Raw genomic sequence first — 17,481 nt, 5'->3', positions numbered from 1 at the left:
TCATGCAGGCCCCGCTGGCTGAGTGAATGAGGAAGAACGCGAGAACTTTTCTCACTCAGTGTCGAATGAGTATCTCTGATTATTCCTCTCAGCGACTACTCCCTTCACTTCGCAGCTTATGGTAATGAGGCTGTCTGATCCCTGGAAGTGAGAGGACCAGGCTGGAAAGAGAGAGAGAAAGTGTGGGGGCAGCACGAGAAGAGCTGCGGAGGTGGTGTATACGAACGTGTGCTGGAACTACAGGGTGTCCATAAAGTCCCAGTACCATTACAATTATTTATTGCTCAGAATGGTACTGGGACTTTATGGACACCTTGTATGTTGGCGGTTAGGAGTTGCCTGGTTTGTTGGGGTATATGATGGTGATGTTGTTGGGGGGGGGAGGGGGGGGGGGGGGGGGGGGGGGAGATGCTATTTCCTGGAAGTATCAGAATAGATTCAATTATAATGTTTCGTGTGAATTTTCTACTTGCTTTATGAGCAGTTTTGTTAAACAATATGATGCCTAAACACTTTTAATTAGCTGTCGAAGAGGCTCTTTGATGTTTGGTAGTCTTCGTTGTTATCTAAACAGAGATCTCTCACATTCACAATTGATCCAATTGATCCAGTTGATCCCCGATCCCTTTTATATACCGATAGAACCAGATTCGCTGAACAGCAGAAGCACCAATATGCAGTCACATTCTGATACATTTTTATCTATTTATCTATAATTTTTTTTTCTTTTTTGATAAGTGGGGTCTTTTCTTCCTGTACTTCCCTTTACTTCCTCATACTTCTTCATAATGAGCACCATATTCTCTGGAAGCTTCAAGTTCCACATGAAGAGGTTTCATCTACTGAATAATACAGGGTGTCCACAAAGTCCCAGTACCATTACAAGTATTTATTGCTTGTAATGGTACCGGGACTTTATGGAATTCTGTACAGAATTACTTAGCTAATTCAGGAATTCTGTACAGGTAACAGCTATATCCTGAGTGGCTGCATCACTTACCTTTAATAAATTCTATACATTAAGTGTATGACAAAACATAAGGTTTACTGTGATGTCTGTTTGTACTACAAAGCAAAGCCTTGTGGATAATTTTATGACAGACCTCAAGATCCAAGGGAAGACATTTATTAGCAATGACTGAGATATATTAGAATGTCTGAGAATGTGCCTCTGATCGAAGGAAGGTCATTCAATTCCTAGCTTGATCATTGAGATGGGTCACCAGTTGAAACTTGAAAATACTGCAACGACTGCAAGTTGCCTTTCCGCAGATTGTCGATAGTTTACGATGCTCCTCGTATATTTCAAACTGACGCCGTTATGATAACTTTAAAGCAAGTAGAATAGATGGAGATTGCTTTATATATATATTTCTCTCTCTCAGGCCCCAACCCCGCAAAAAATCCACCAAAATTCCACTGTTCGGGTAATATCCAATGAACTGGCTCTGGCATCCCCGTTTTGATCATCCCAAATATCGGAAATGAGAGAGAAGACCAGCTGGAACAAAAAACTTCTTGGAGCCTCATTATGCTTTGGTGGGTCCACGTAAAATCCCCACTAATCTCTTATCAGCGAAACGCAAAGAGGAATGATATAGTCGCAAGACGCCCACCTACATTCTGTAAAACAATTATTATAATTATCTTATTATGCTCACGGTAGGAAGGCGTCCTCTGCCCTTTTAGCCGCAAGGGCTATACGTCATCATAGCTCGCTATTGGGTTCACGAGGATTTCATAAACGGAATCCTCGTGGTGGCGGGGGGGTGGTTGCGAGTGAATTGAGTTTGATGCGTCCATCGTTACTGTTCCAGAAAGTATTGTTTTCGAGATGGTATTGTCAAGAACTCCAGCTTGTAAACAGACGCAGATGGAGCGTCTAGTAGAGAGAACTATATATAAGTGCGGAGATGAGATCGGACCGCCACACGAGCCCCCTTTCCGTAAGAGTGGCCCACCCGAATTTAAGGAAATGATGTTGCTGAGCCTTGTCGGGATGTTAATTAGCGTACGCATTCCAAGATCCTACTGAGGTATTCGTGCGATTTCTTATTCAAGATTGTGATAAACAGGAGATGCAACGATGACAAAATGGAAGAGGGAGAAAGGGATGAGGCAGCGATTTGTTTTGGTCGTTAGAGTATCCTCTCTCTCTCTCTCTCTCTCTCTCTCTCTCTCTTCTCTCCTGTTCTTTCTTCTCTTCTCCATCCTCTCTCTCTCTCTCCAGATTTTCAGAGATTAGGGAAGTGGGAAAAAACAACTTTGGAATAGTTATTGTTCTTGTTAGTGTAGCCTGCAGTTTCTCAAAGTTGTAAAAAACAGTGCTCGGAAAACGTCTTGTAAATCATGTTACGGCGAGACTGAATTAATTAAATTGCTCATCATCGTTTCACTTCGGTATTCGTAAGACCCCACTTGTGTGTGCTATGTATACCAATGGGTGGAAAAGAAATGTTCTTACTTGAAAAGTTAAGAGGGTGAACGCTGATCTGTCTGGAAAATCTTAATTAGTGAATTGGCTTTATTCGTCGAAGAAAATACTTTAGGAGAAGTCGTCTAGATACCTTCTTAACAAATATACAGTATGTATGTATACGTATGTGTGCATGTGTGTCTGTGTGCTACGGACAATAATCTTATCTTGTTTATCCCATACGCTAAGTTTTTACTTGTTACATGAACAATATTGGCTCTGCCATATCATGAAATTCATCTCTGTTATAAAATAAAACTTCTAAGTAACAGTGAGGATACTACGATCTTTGATGGTCCCGTTGTACTATAAACTGGTGTTCCTCACTTGTTTGTCATACACAGAAACGATGTCACCAATTTTATTTGTTACATTAGACTCACATCAACTGTGCATATGGTGTCCAGGCCAATCTCTTACGACGCTCCTGATTGGCTATTGATAAGCCAATCACAGGGCTGGAAGCTCTCCTCAGTCTCTCTCGAGAGAGTTCACATAGGCAGGATGTATATGCCACCATACACTCTGCCTATGTGAACTCTCGAGAGAGAGACCGAGTTAGAGTTTCCAGCCCTGTGATTGGCTTATCAACAGCCAGTCAGGAGCGTCGTAAGGGACTGGCCTAGACATCAGGGGCACGGTTGACGTGACTCTACTATGTAGTACATACTTCTAACCATACTTTCTACAGAACCAGCTCAAGAGAGTTATCTGCAGCGTCAGATGAAAACGTGATAACATCTGCAGTGTTTGGAATGTTGTTTTGTATTGCTAATTCCGAACAGGAAGTTTGCTCCTCGGAAACTTAATCTTTTCAATGTTCGATTATGTAAACGAATATGGCTGGGATCAGCAGTCTGCCTGAGGCAACTGCAATCAGGTCTTGCATTACCGATTTCATTGGTGCTTTTATTAATTCAAAATTTGCTTTTGCAATTCCTCCCTAACCCCCACCCCAACCCTTCCCTTTTATTAGGATGCTCGTAAGGGATATCATGTAATAGCAGCAGTAATTACAATAACTGACTTTCACTTTTGATTTTGTGAGAATCTCAAGGATCGCCTTGAACCGTAATGAAGTCGTTAGCTGGCTTGGCATGGCATTTGTTCGAGTTCCTGTTTTAACTGCTATCTTCTTTCTTCTTAACATGTCAAATCTTTTCCTGACCATTGTTTTCGAGATGTTTTTGAAGCTAGTTGTTTTTTCTTCTTCTTCTTCTTCTTTTTGGGGGGTCATTTTTTCTCGCGTGATTACGTCGGTTTTTGTAATTCGTAACATTTTTTTTTATTTTCTCAGTGGAAAAGTTATTACTCGTTATGACGCCGGAAGATTCTCAAGTTCGAGTTTCCCCTCTTATCTGTGTAATCGTTTGTTACGTATCATTATTAATCGATGCTGTTCTTTGTATTCAGTAAATTTCAATCGTCATTTCAGCGTAAACGCTCTGTGAGAAACTTATGTAGAGCGATAGAATGACAGAATCATGTACAAATGTCTTCAAATGAAGCAGTTAAGAAATGATATATTTATTCCTTTATTTAGTTATTTATTTATTCATTTATTCAGAGAGAGAGAGAGAGAGAGAGAGAGAGAGAGAGAGACTTACTTCTCCGAATGTGTAATAGATTATTATAGATAATATATTCCAAGTACGATGCAACTGAGCAGTTACTTACATACCATCATCATTTTGACCTGACACTGACAGGTAGCTAATATGCCCGCATGAAACTCAGAACTTTGTTCTCATGCTTCTGAGATAAGTCCTGAGGTCTTGATAACCACAAAGGGGATGTTAGGTTCATAGGAATCTTATAAAAAAAAAAGTTCAGATAAGTGCGAAGCTGAGAATTACATGCGGTAGATGTATATATAACTATGTATGTATCATATATATACATATATATATATATATATATCATATATGTTATTTATATATATATATATACTAGTATATATATAAGTAATAAATGTGCGTATGTGTAAGAATGTAGAGCAAATGCTCTACTCGCTAAGTATCGCTGGAATTAATATGACCTTCAAACATCACTTCCATAACGTTTGAATTTTGAAACCTCTGGCCATTTGTTCAATTGAACTCGCAATTCATACCAAAGAATCCTCTGTTCCTCAAACACGGGGCCTAGTGTGCAATTCGTGGTAGAGGGGTGGGGGGGGGCGATTTTGAGAAAAGTCGTCGCCCCCTCTCCAAATTTATCTGCGAGGGAGAGTTCACGGATTCGCCTCGTCAATCGTTACGAATTCCATATTAAATTCAGTAAATGTTCATCTGGGTAACAAGAAAACTTTTAGTTTCCCTGTGAAGAAAGCTATTTCGGATCAAGTGCCCAAGTCCGCGGATTCAAAGTTGGGATGAGGAACGAGAAAACTATAATAAATATGGTTGGGAATGAGAGTAACTCTCTCGTGTGTCCAATGCCAAAAGGATTTCCTTTGTGGTGGAGTCCTAGTTACATCGTTCCTAGGTATTCGTGTTATTTTTTATGCTAAGTTACATTTATATCATCACCTTTCGACGGTCATGTACCCCGTAGGGGGGTTGTGCTGTCAGTGGACCTCATGCAGTGCACTGTAGGCATTACTTAAAAGTTCTTTGCAGCGTGCCTTCCTTAGGCCCCTAGCTGCAACTTCTTTTCGTTTCTTTTACTATACCTCCTTTCATATTCTCTTTCTTCCATCTTATTTTCCACCTTTTCCTAATACTTGATTTGCAGTGCAACTGCTTTTGAGGTTTTCCTCATGTTACACCTTTCAAACCTTTTAACTGTCAACTTCCGTTTCAGCGCTGAATAACCTTATTGGTCCCAGTGCTTGGCCTTTGGCCTAAATTCTATACATTCATTCATTCATTTTATATTTTAGGTTTATGTACTACTCTTGTATTTGATACATTTTAAGAATCTTTTTTTATTTGTCGTTTTCTGATAAAATAAATATTTCCATCTTATATGGATTGAGATTTCGGGTAAATGTTTTTTTTACACGTAAAGGATTTGGTTATTCCCTCATATATACTTTTTTTTTATTTTACTTTCAAGTACTGATGAGGTATGTGTGTGTGTGTGTGTGTGTGTGTGTGTGTGTGTGTGTGTGTGTGTGTGTGTGTGCATTTTGAGATGGTTTTGTCACGTGGAAAAGCAGAGGAGTCTGGGAAGACCTGGAAAGTGTAGGACAGATGGGCAGAGAGAGGGAGGGAAGGGTTCTAATACCCAGGTAACTTATACCCAAGAAACTAATACCCAGGAAAACGCAAGTTTGAACGAAATGGGGCTGTTGCAAATAACTGTCTTTCCTACTGTGTTGGAGTAAGAAAATACTACTTTAAAGTTTAATAATCTCAAAGGATAAACAATATCACCGAATGAAAGGTGCAATGGGCGACCCAGACTACTACTCATATCATATTCCTTTTTGGTGTTTGTTCTATAATAAGTTTGTTTAGCTAAGAATAAACATTCCTCTATTTCCTTGATCGAAAAGTTGTTTTTCATGCCAATTCTCGTGATAATACTTAATCTCCTCGTCTAAATATTCTGGGCTAACTAGTCTAAGTGCTCTTAAAATGTGACATCTCAAAGCCATGTACTTCACATTGCGTGTATGGGTAGACTTTGTGTAAATAGATACATGTTTCCCAACAGTACAAATTCAGAGAAGTTTAAATGACCAATCACCAAATCGTTGAGTAGTTCTCTCTTTTTAACCTGTTTGAATTGCTGATTTGACCATTTGTTTATGATTTAAACAACCTAATTTTACTTTGACAATTATGTTTATTTTTATTTTTTTTTTGTCGAGCTACTAGAGTCTTTTGTTCTCTTTTCTCCTGTGGACCGATATTTGACATATATATATATATATATATATATATATATATATTATATATATATATATATATATAATATATATTATGCATTAAATGTGTAAAGAGCTATTAAGTCCTGAATTGCCATATATATATATATATATATATATATATATATATATATATATATATATATATATATATATATATATATGTGTGTGTGTGTGTGTGTGTGTGTGTGTGTGTGTGTGTGTGTGTGTGTATTTTGCTAAGAACTTGAAAATAGAAAAAATATAAAACAACTAAACAAAAAATTAAAAAAATGCTAAGATCCTTGAAAATAAAATAAAAAGAAAAAAAGAAAAAAAACAATAGAACAGAAAAAAATTCTTGTAAACCAGGGTTCGAACAAAGGTTCGTTCCTGGTTTAGGAGAAAAAGCGATCCAGCGCTATAATAAACCACCCACGCTATCACGAGGGATAAAGCGTTCATTTCAGCTCGTACTTACACATATTATTCCTGTCGAATTTAGATAATTTTCCCTAGCATGAAATAAACCTATCTTCTGGTAACGTGATGTTAGTGCTTTTATCGCTTTTCTCTTGAAGTCTATAGAACATGTTGGCAATATTACCATATCTGTGCAAATATAACACCATAAATGCGATGAACTCAATTTCTCGATGTCTAAACGTAAATGTATAAATATTTCTAACTCGTTTTCCACTGTAAACTTTCAGTTAGGATGTAAGAATGAGGTAAAGAAAGTCTATTCTCCATTGCTATATTCGAACCTGATTTAGGAGAAAAAGTATACTAATATACCAGGTATGCCTATATAAAAGATGATACATTTATTTCAGTTAGACGCAGAAGAGTACATCCGTTGAATTCAGGTATATTTAGCTTTTGAAACTGAAATAGACGCATCCTTTTTTTCAGGTAATGTGATGTTAAGTGCTGCCTCTGCTTTGTAGTTTGAAATGTATGACATCAGCTCGTCACATTCACTAGAGCGATGTCAATAAAAATGGCCTGTGTGCAATGAACTTCGAGCTCTTTGATGTCCTGGTATATGTTTTTGAGCTGGTTTATTACGCTTTCCACTTAAAAACCTCGATTCCAAATTTGGGAGTGAAATGAAGGAACTCTCCTTATCATCATCCCTCGGGATAGCGTGGGTGGTTCTGGCGCTGGACCGTTTTTTTAATTCCTTAACCAGGTTCGAATCCTGGCCCGTAAGAAGAGTTTCTTCGTTTAACTGTTAAATCTGGAATCTGTGGTTCAGTAGGAAATATATCCAACAAAAGGAAATATCTGATATGCAGCGAGTTCAGAATAAATTGCATATTAGGCCTAGTGTTTGTGAATCGCTCAGATAGGCGTGATCAGTGGATTGCTTACGTTTAGATTACAAACATTCCGGAGGAAAGCACTTTTAACATCAGTTTACCAGACATGAGAATAGGTCATTTAGTAGCCCTGGTCAGCATTTCTCCTGAATTATGTTCCTATCGTGATGGGAGAGACGTTTCTTCACTTCAAACCGAATACCAGATTCAGGGTTGCCAGTGGAAAACGAAAATCGAAATGTATATACATTGTATTACGGAACAGAGAAGTTAAGTTTTAATGCATATGTTGGCCGTTGCATTCACCAAGTTCTGGTAACTGCGTACAACAAGTTCTATGTATTTCAGAGAAAATGCCAGAAAAAAACCATAAACATCATGTCGTCAGAGTAAGGATAGGTCTATTGCAGTGCTAAGAGAAATGTCTGAAATATTACAGGTATAATAATTAAATATGAGCTGAAATAAGACAGCTGTTACTGCCACGTTCATCCAGCTGAATCAAGGAATGAATGTGATTAGCCTATTCAATTTTCACCTTGAACGAACGCTCTGTGGATATTATAGGGTCCTTCCGTACCACTAGACCGTGTTCCTTACCAGCACCTCTTCCATTCATCCACCCAGTTAACCGTTCTCTCTTTCCGACTCCCAAAAACTCGCAATTTCTGCAGCCTTTCTCCTGCCTATCGTTTTACCCCTGACAAAATCACATAAAAAACCACGAGTACTACATCTTGTACCGTACGCTAACTTTAGTGCCAAATCCTTAGAATTTGCATATCCCCACATACTGTGCAAACCCTCTACCTTAACAGCCTTATTAAACTTTTCCCCCTTTAATTTGCATTCAGCCTCCAAACTTCACCTGCATAAAGGAGCTGGCTTAGCAAACTCATCCTACAGGCAGAGTTATATGTGCCGGTATTTGCTGTCTCAACAACTACAATTTTAGAATTTTCTAGTATCTTTTCTATAACCGCCTCAACAACTACAACTTGAGAATTTCCTCGTATCTTTTCTATAACCACCTCAACAACTACAACTTGAGAATTTCCTCGTATCTTTTCTATAACCGTCTCAACAACATGAGAATTTCCTCGTTCACCAACAAGAGAATTTCCTCGTATCTTATCTATAACCATCTCAACAACTACAACTTGAGAATTTCCAAAACTTCCTGGAAACTTCTTACACGGAGCATGGATCCTGCAAGAAACCGAGTGCTTTTATTGTGTCATACAATGTGCAGACGTATTCCCTGGGCTGTTAAGGAAATTACACCTTAGATTAGGTGAGTGTGACAACCCCCCCCCCCCCCCCTCCCCCCCAACACCCTTCTGAAAAAAGGCCCAAGTGGCTATTCAGTGGCAGTAATAATCTTGCAAAGAAAGAGAAGGTAATGGTTGCCACGGGAGACGCTCTCTCTCTCTCTCTGTCTCTCTCTCTCTCTCTCTCTCTACGCCGTCAGGATTTAAATGTATATATGTGAGGTTCCTCACACTTCCTCAGGCGGGAAGTGGGAATTATTTCTCTCACCCACTCCGTGGGTGGAGAAATGCTTACTTTACTTTCCATGTTGTAAGCTTGTATCATCCATTTCCACGTAGTTGGGTGATGCGAGTGTGTTCTTCTCTGTTAAGAGAGCGATGGGAGGAGGAGGAGTAAGACTAGGACTAGTAGGAGGGGCTCTATTCCACAGAGGATTATCCTCCTCCTCCTCCGAGCTTCAACGCGCCTTCCACTATAACATGCAACTGGATGACTGGCATAAATGGTTTCGTGCACACCAGTCATATCATTTCAAGCCTTGCCCTTATTTGCGGTATGGTTGCCATTATGGTACTTTGAAATGTCTGTAAAGAAAGAAAGAAAACTGTGTAATAGATGACGAAGATTTATTCTCTCTCTCTCTCTCTCTCTCTCTCTCTCTCTCTCTCTCTCTCTCTCTCTCTGCTACGGTTTGTTTTCGTTTTTTTAATTGAAATGCCTCATCCAGTATTATATGAATTATTATTTCAAGGTTATATATAGCAAAACTTTAGGTGGGCCTTTTACACTTGTACATTTTTATTTTTAAAAAGTCATTATTTCCCTGTCAACTACGAAATGTCCAATTTTATTGATATGTGATTTATTTCTTAATAAATACGAATGTTAACAATTGGACGGGTTCACGAATCCAGCCATACAAAAATAACCAAATATATTTTTTTTCTAGCTTTGAAATTTGATTCGTCCACTGAAGTTTAGATAAGCCTAATATCAAGTGTGTTCATAGTCCAGGTTTAAAGCAGCCATATTCGCATAGATCAGCTGCAGATTTCGTTTGCTTCATTCTCCAGTTTCTCATTGAATTACCTATATATATATATATATATTATATATATATATATATATATATATATATATATATATATATATAATCCTTATATAAACTTTGGTATAAAGTTTTTCAGGTTTACTTTAAAAATGAGGCTTCGCCTACAATAGTCTTAAGAGAAAAATTAGAAAATAAAAAAGGTGTCATGTTATGCCTGAAAGGGAACGTCAGAGAGAGAGAGAGAGAGAGAGAGAGAGAGAGAGAGAGAGAGAGAGAGGAAGGAAACAGGAAAATTAAGTCGAAGGCCAGCGGATAAGTTGCCAGGGAGGGAGGGATACGGCTAGAGAAAGAAAGGTGTAAAGGACAATTAGCAGCAACCTTTTGGGATGGTGGTGGGGGAGGTGTGGGGGCGGGGTGGAGTTAGGGGGGAGCAGGGGGGTGGGGGGAGACGGACCTGGGGAGTTTTGTTGTAAGGGAGGTGGTATGAGTTGGATAGACTGATAACGTTTACCTAGAAAGATGTCAAAAAGAGCGCTGGGACATATTACACATTAGACCAGCATACTTTGCATTGCCATTGTACTACACATACTTCGTACAGAATTTATATCTTCTCATTCTTAAACCACGCTAGTTAAATCACTACTAGCCCCCGTTTAGCTGACTTAAAATTGTAAAAGATTCTTGAGCCTTTGTAGCAGAACCACAACTTAATTTGATTTATTACTAGAACTACAGTATACTCTGTTTTTTTCCATCTGTCCATCCGCCTGTGGTGTTTTGGCATGGTAACACTGCGTCCCGGTCTTTAAATAGTTACGCTATGTGTAAGTTTTAGGTAAATAAAAGGATATCTGGGTGTACATTTGCAACTGAAAAGTGTTTTAATAATTTACTTTATGCAAATTACACCGTTAATATACGAAATAGGATATTATTTTAAGCCCAGGAAGCCGTGTTACCATGCGCAAACACCACAGGCGGAGATGGAAAAAAAACAGTGTATACGTAGTTGTAGAACATTTAAACAGTGTAGCCATCTCAGTTGATATTAGCTAACCGTGAAAGAAAGCTTTGGCTAATTCTTGGTAGAATACTTAAAAGTTCGTAGCAATCTCGATACTAGCTAACATGAGTTGTAAAAGAACTTTGTAGCAATCTGAATACTAGTAAAAATTAATTTTAAAAGCTTCGGCTAAGCTTTGTAGCAATCTTTGTAACAATCTCAATACTAGCTGACAATTCATTGTAAAAGCTTTGGCTAAGCTTTGGAATTGTAAAAGACTTGGCTAAGCATTGTAGCAATCTCAGTACTAGCTAACAATTAATTGTAAAAGCTTTGGCTATGCTTTGTAGCAATCTCAATATTAACAAAATTGCACACAAAAAAACTTTGGCTAAGCAATGGGAGAATATAATGTAATAACTTTTTTGTTCCAAAGTTTTTAAAATAATACCCGTTTGGAACTGTTCATTCAGCTGAATAGCAAGTGGCAATTATCTTAAACGTAGTTACCTATGTGCATGTATACTGCCTAGTGTCGTTGTTAACTTCGTAATTGTTCTATACTAAAATGTCTGATATTGCTACATTTGTAGTGACATATAAGGAGCTTAAAACTTCAGCAGTATACTATGTGCATGTATACTGTCAAGTGCCGTTGTTAACTTCGTAATTGGTTTGTTGACCTCGTAACTGGTTTATACTAAACTGTCTGATATTGATACATTTGTGGTGACACGTAAAGAGCTGAACTTACATCAGCTAGCCACTGTTCTGTAATTATTTTCATACGTTGGTGGATTGTACATATCCAAAAACAAAACAGCTTCATTAAACGTAACTGCGCACAAGCAACTAGTGCAGATGTAAGGAATTTGTAGTCTTATGCAAAATGTACAGGTGGAAGGAATAGTTAAGTGTGTCTTAGGTAAAATGTACAGATGGAAGGAAGAATTACACAGAAGAAATTACATGTAAGAAAATTAAACAAGGAGCAGGGAATTTATAGTTGAAAGTAATGCACAGTTGGACGGAATTTATCGTTGACGGAATTAATTGGTTAAAAAACAGATGCCATGACAATTTCTGTCTGTTAAGTAATAACAATAGAAGTACCTAATTTGTTGGTTTATAAGCAATAGCTCTTAATACCTCTTTGTACCTCAGCTTAGAGAGATTTTACATAGTTTAGTTAATTTGTTCACAGTTTCTATTAGCCTTTTATCTATTGGCCTTTAACATGAACAGATTTTGAGCCTTTTATCTATTAGCCTTGAACATGAACAGATTTTGAGCCTTTTATCTATTAGCCTTGAACATGAACAGATTTTGAGCCTTTTATCTATTATCCTTGAACATGAACAGATTTTGAGCCTTTTATCTATTATCCTTGAACATGAAAAGATTTTGAGCCTTTAACTTGAATAGTTTTGATACTTAAATCATTATATTAACATTAACTTGTTCAAAAAGTTGTCTATTAGCCTTTAGCTAATAACATGATTCTTAAGTTCAAAATGTTGTCTATTAGCCTTCAGCTAATAACATGATTCTTAATTCATTATATTAACATTAACTTGTTTAAAAAGTTGTTTACTAGCCTTTAGCTAATAACATGATCCTTAAGTTCAAAAAGTTGTCTATTAGCCTTTGGCTAATAACATGATTCTTAAGTTCAAAAAGTTGTCTATTAGCCATTAGCTAATAACATGATTCTTAAATCATTATATTAACAATAACTTGTTCAAAAAGTTGTCTATTAGCCTTTAGCTAATAAACATGAACAGTTTTGCTCAAAAAGTTGTCTATTAGCCTTTAGCTAATAACATGAACAGTTTAGATTTTTGTTGTTTAAATTTGTTCTACGTTATCTAAATAGCCTTTAACATGAACAGTTTTGATTCTTCTTAAATCATTATTATTGTACTGTTGCCTCTTCAAGCATGTATATGGCAGTTCTGACACTAGAAAGTCTATAATTTTATTATTTGTACATTTAAAAAGAATCATGGTAACAGAAAAAGTTGGCTGGGACCTAGCTGCCATATTGTCAAAATAAGGATCATGGTAACAGTAAAGAGTTGGCTGGGACCTAGCTGCCATATTGTCAAAATTGTACTAACCATGGCTCCAATATAAATTTCAGTGGTTAGACTGCATTTTGTGAGGAATCTCTAGATAATTACAATGTATAGGAATGTGCAAAAAAGACACAAATGAAAATACATGCTTTATTTACATGTTTTATTACAATATGTACATTTACTGACAGGAAGGTCACTAAGAGAGACTTTCATTGAACTTTGAGCATGAACAATAAAATAAAAAATAAAAACATTTAAAAGCAACTTTATATATATATTATAATATACCTATATATAATTATATATAATATATATATAAACTGTTTTTACAAAGGAAGACAGCCATATCCGGATCATGGCTTTATATAAAAGCATAAAGCAACAGTGTATCAGAATATATATATAAACTGCTTTTACAAAGGAAGACAGGCATATCTGGATCATGGCTATATAACAGACAACATACCCAAACTCATTTTTAAAGCACATGGACCAAGAACAGCCTAATTAATGCTATCCTATTAGTCCTTTCTGATTTTGAATCAAACTTCTAATACCCTATAGAGTGGTGATGTATATAGGTATTTATGACTTACACTCGGCGCCTTATACTGTATAATAATTTTGTGGAGTTAAGTCAGCCTGGCCTTACTCAGTTGCAAGCCTTATAAACACCTTAATACTGCATATTTTGTGTAGTTGTCATTACAGTCATCACCTTTATACTGCATATTTTGTGTAGTTAGTCATCACCTTATTCTGCATATTTTCTCATTAGTCATCACCTTATACTGCATATTTTGTTTAGTTCATCACCTTATACTGCATATTTTGTGTAGTTAGTCAACCTGGCTTTACTTACCGAGTTGCAAGCCTTATAAAACAGTTGTCCTTTCTTTGTTGTAGTAAACATAGACTGGACCATGGAGAAGATGAGATATACAAGTTTACAAGAAGTCATAGTTAAACCATCACCACGATCCTGACAAGTGAAATATAGCAAAGAACTTAAGTTTTTACAAGAATCATTCTATCATCAAGTTTTTACAAGACTCATATCATCACGCCTGAGAAATTTAATTAAGAATACCACCATGGAGACGTTGTGCATCACTCCAACAATGCAATGAAATATTATAAGTCATATAGCTTTAACTGAAGTTTAAGACCCCATATAGCTTTAACTTAAGTTTGTATCACCTCCAACAATGCAATGAAATATTATAAGTCATATAGCTTTAACAGAAGTTCAAGACCCCATATAGCTTTAACTTTAGTTTAAGACCCAGTAATGTGGGATTGCGATGAAATATCATGTCATACCTGAAAAGTTTAAGACTACCAGGAAATATAAATGTTTACAAGTCATATAACTACCATCATCACGACCTGAGAAGTTTAAGCCTACCATGAAATATATATGTGTTTACAAGAGTCATACAGCTATAAGAGTCATACAGCTACCTTCATCACGACCTGAGAAGTTTAAATACCTTGGAGAAGTTGTCCATCACTCTATCAGTGGCATGAAATTTCAATACCTTGGAGAAGTTGTCCATCACTCTATCAGTGGCATGAAATATATAAGTTTACAAAAATCATACAGCTAACATCATCACGATCTGAGAAGTTTAAACCACTGAAATATATAAGTTTACAAGAATCATACAGCTAACATCATCAACTGAGAAGTTTAAGACTACCGTGAAATATATATGCTTTCAAGATTTATACTGTTAAAATCATCATCACGACCTGTCAAGAAGTTTAATTAAGAATACCATGAAGAAGTTGTCCATCACTCTAGGGCACTGCCATGAAATATATGTTTATACAAGAATCATATATATGCGCTACCATCAACACACGACCTGATAAGTTTAAGACTACCATGGAGAAGATGAAATTATATAAATTTACACAAGCCATAGCAACCACCTGAAGACTGCAATTAACTATTAGGTCTACATCATCACATTTCTTTATCAGTTTACAAGAATCATACATCTACCTTCATTACATTTGTATCACTCTTAGACTGCCATGAAATATGCAAGTTTTCATGAATTAATTACAGCTACCATCATTATATGTGTATCACTCTTAGACTTCCATGAAAAATATTAGTTTATAAGAATCAATTACAGCTACCATCATTATACCTCAGTAGTATCGTCACGAATTAAAAGCATTACATTGTAAAGACTGTCACCAAATGGGGCAAATATAGTACAAGAATGACATGTTTGGGAACCATTAAAATTATGTTGTAAAGAATGCCATAAAATGGGGGGGAACCATATACCACAATGGTTAGGCAAGACTTATTATTGCAAAGACTGCCGCTATCTTCCTGCCTGTTGACTGTATCTGCTATTAAACTGTAATCTATCATCAAGCTATGTTTTAGAACCTATTTATTGTAAAGACTGACATACGAGGTAGTGGAAAACCTTATTTGATATCACATGTTAACTACCCATCCTAATACACCCTCAAGACCGTCTACATCAAAAAGATACTTAAATATATATTGCACAACTTCAAAGATATATGCACAGACTTCCATCATTACCAATGTCAGACATGTATATTGTACAAACTGCCATTATTTGTGAAGAATGCCATCAAAACATGAGCTGGCCAAATTTAAGAAAGCCACATATGACCTCATGAAGAATAATGCCATGAAAATCATATTAAGTATAGCAAATACACACACGTACGTGGCTCAGTCTCCACGACACACCTTTCTCATAATGGGTCTTGAGTCCTCATGCTTGCTGAAAGTACATTATACTTTAAGACAACATGAGACTGATGTTCCTGAAATACAGGTACTAAAATGTCCACCCCAAAAGCTAGTCTTGTAGACCCTGTAATGTACGAAGTTTTCTGCAATAGACCAACAAGATGGCTAAACTGATACATGTACCAGGTACTAAGTATAGGGTTTCTGTGAACGGCCTTAATACAGCTGTACAAAGGAGAAAAAATTTGTGAGCACAGGATTCAAGAGAAAATTTAAAAGGCACGTGTCCAAACAGATGACCTTACATGAAGGACAGGGTCAATGATCAGTCAGACAACATACTGCTGAATTTTGTCACAGCAGAATGAGAGTAACAGAGAAACCCTTCAAATAAAAAAGCAATACTCAAAAGAATTGCGACTTCAAAAATAATTAATAAATGTATGTATGCAGATTTGCCAATTTTGATTAAGATGGCTGTTCCAAGACTACCCTAAAGGTATACAGGAATTATTCCTAGTTACATTCCTTTCAAGTGAAAGATGCCATTCAAGTTCTTAGTAAACTTCAAAGCAGAGAATAAAAAACAAAAATAAAAAAAAGCAAAATAGTGCGTAATATTAAATCAAGAAAAATGAACAAAAGGAAATTAAACATAACATAACTGAACGAAGCAGAAATGTAGAAATACCAAATCATTAAGCAAATGGTCGAGAAATAAGAAAATTAGGTTCATTTAGCATAAAAAAAAACTGTTCACTGTCAAGATCCACGACAGCTAGGTAAACAGTTTCACAAGCGCTCTAACAATGAACAGTGACACAAGCATCTCGACAAAGTATGAGTAACTACTGATGTTCTACAAAATTAGCAGCATTCACTATCTTAACAGGTATGGGAACTAACGACCAAAACATAAGACAAGTACGGGAGTAACGCTTGTAGAAAATGTAACGCTTGTAGAAAATGAAATGACTAAGAACTTATGCAAATGTCATTTAATCTATATTCAGGATCATCAGGCAAAATAATTCGCCACTTAATGGAACTTTGTCAAAAATAACATGCTGTAGACATGCAGAAAAAAAGAATGTGAGAACTGGAGTATTTTACATTTAACTACGTAGTGTAAGAAGAATTGCATATAATGCTTAGCTTTCTGACACATCAGATAGGTTGTCATCCTTAAATGGGACATCAGGTTGGTTTTTCCAAACGAGTACGAAATTCTTCTAGGATGGAGATAAAACAAGATTCTCACTTCCTTCACATAACTCAGAAGATTTAAAGAAAAGCATAGTGAAAAATAAAAAGAAACTATCTAGAAGCCATTGAAGTTTCAAAGATTAGAGTTGATTCATAAGCAAGTACTGATAAAGATGGAAAAACTACAACAATGGTAAAAACAAAACCTCATGGAACACTACTTGAAACAAGGAACAACATGTTACATTATTAACATCAAAATTAAAGACTGACGATTATCAAACTGGAAATGAATTAAAAAAGCAAAATCACAATTATAGTTAAAAACATTCCATTTGATAATCAAATAAAAAAAATGAATTAATTGCAAAATAAGAATACAGAAGGAAGTGCTTAAAGATCCTCAGGTCGTTCAACTCATGTAAAGAGAAATGTTAAGACACAATTTGGCTAAAC

The 17,481-nt window shown here is 36.4% G+C and overlaps 1 protein-coding gene and 1 long non-coding RNA gene across 3 annotated transcripts in view; one reads left to right on the top strand and one right to left on the bottom strand.

Annotated features, from left to right (window-relative positions):
• Positions 1-17,481, top strand: part of LOC135215408 (uncharacterized) — a 1,081,448-nt gene that overhangs the window by 1,052,884 nt on the left and 11,083 nt on the right. The gene's annotated exons all lie outside the window — the stretch shown is intronic.
• LOC135215409 (uncharacterized) overlaps positions 15,084-17,481 on the bottom strand; it is a 47,383-nt gene continuing 44,985 nt past the window's right edge. Inside the window, exon 3 of the long non-coding RNA XR_010314675.1 lies at positions 15,084-15,850. This is a non-coding gene — a long non-coding RNA (uncharacterized LOC135215409). The remainder of the gene's footprint in view (positions 15,851-17,481) is intronic.

This window comes from Macrobrachium nipponense, chromosome 5 (assembly GCF_015104395.2).
Source record: "Macrobrachium nipponense isolate FS-2020 chromosome 5, ASM1510439v2, whole genome shotgun sequence".
Taxonomy (NCBI): Eukaryota; Metazoa; Arthropoda; class Malacostraca; order Decapoda; family Palaemonidae; genus Macrobrachium; species Macrobrachium nipponense.
This window is presented reverse-complemented; position numbering and strand designations above follow the sequence as displayed.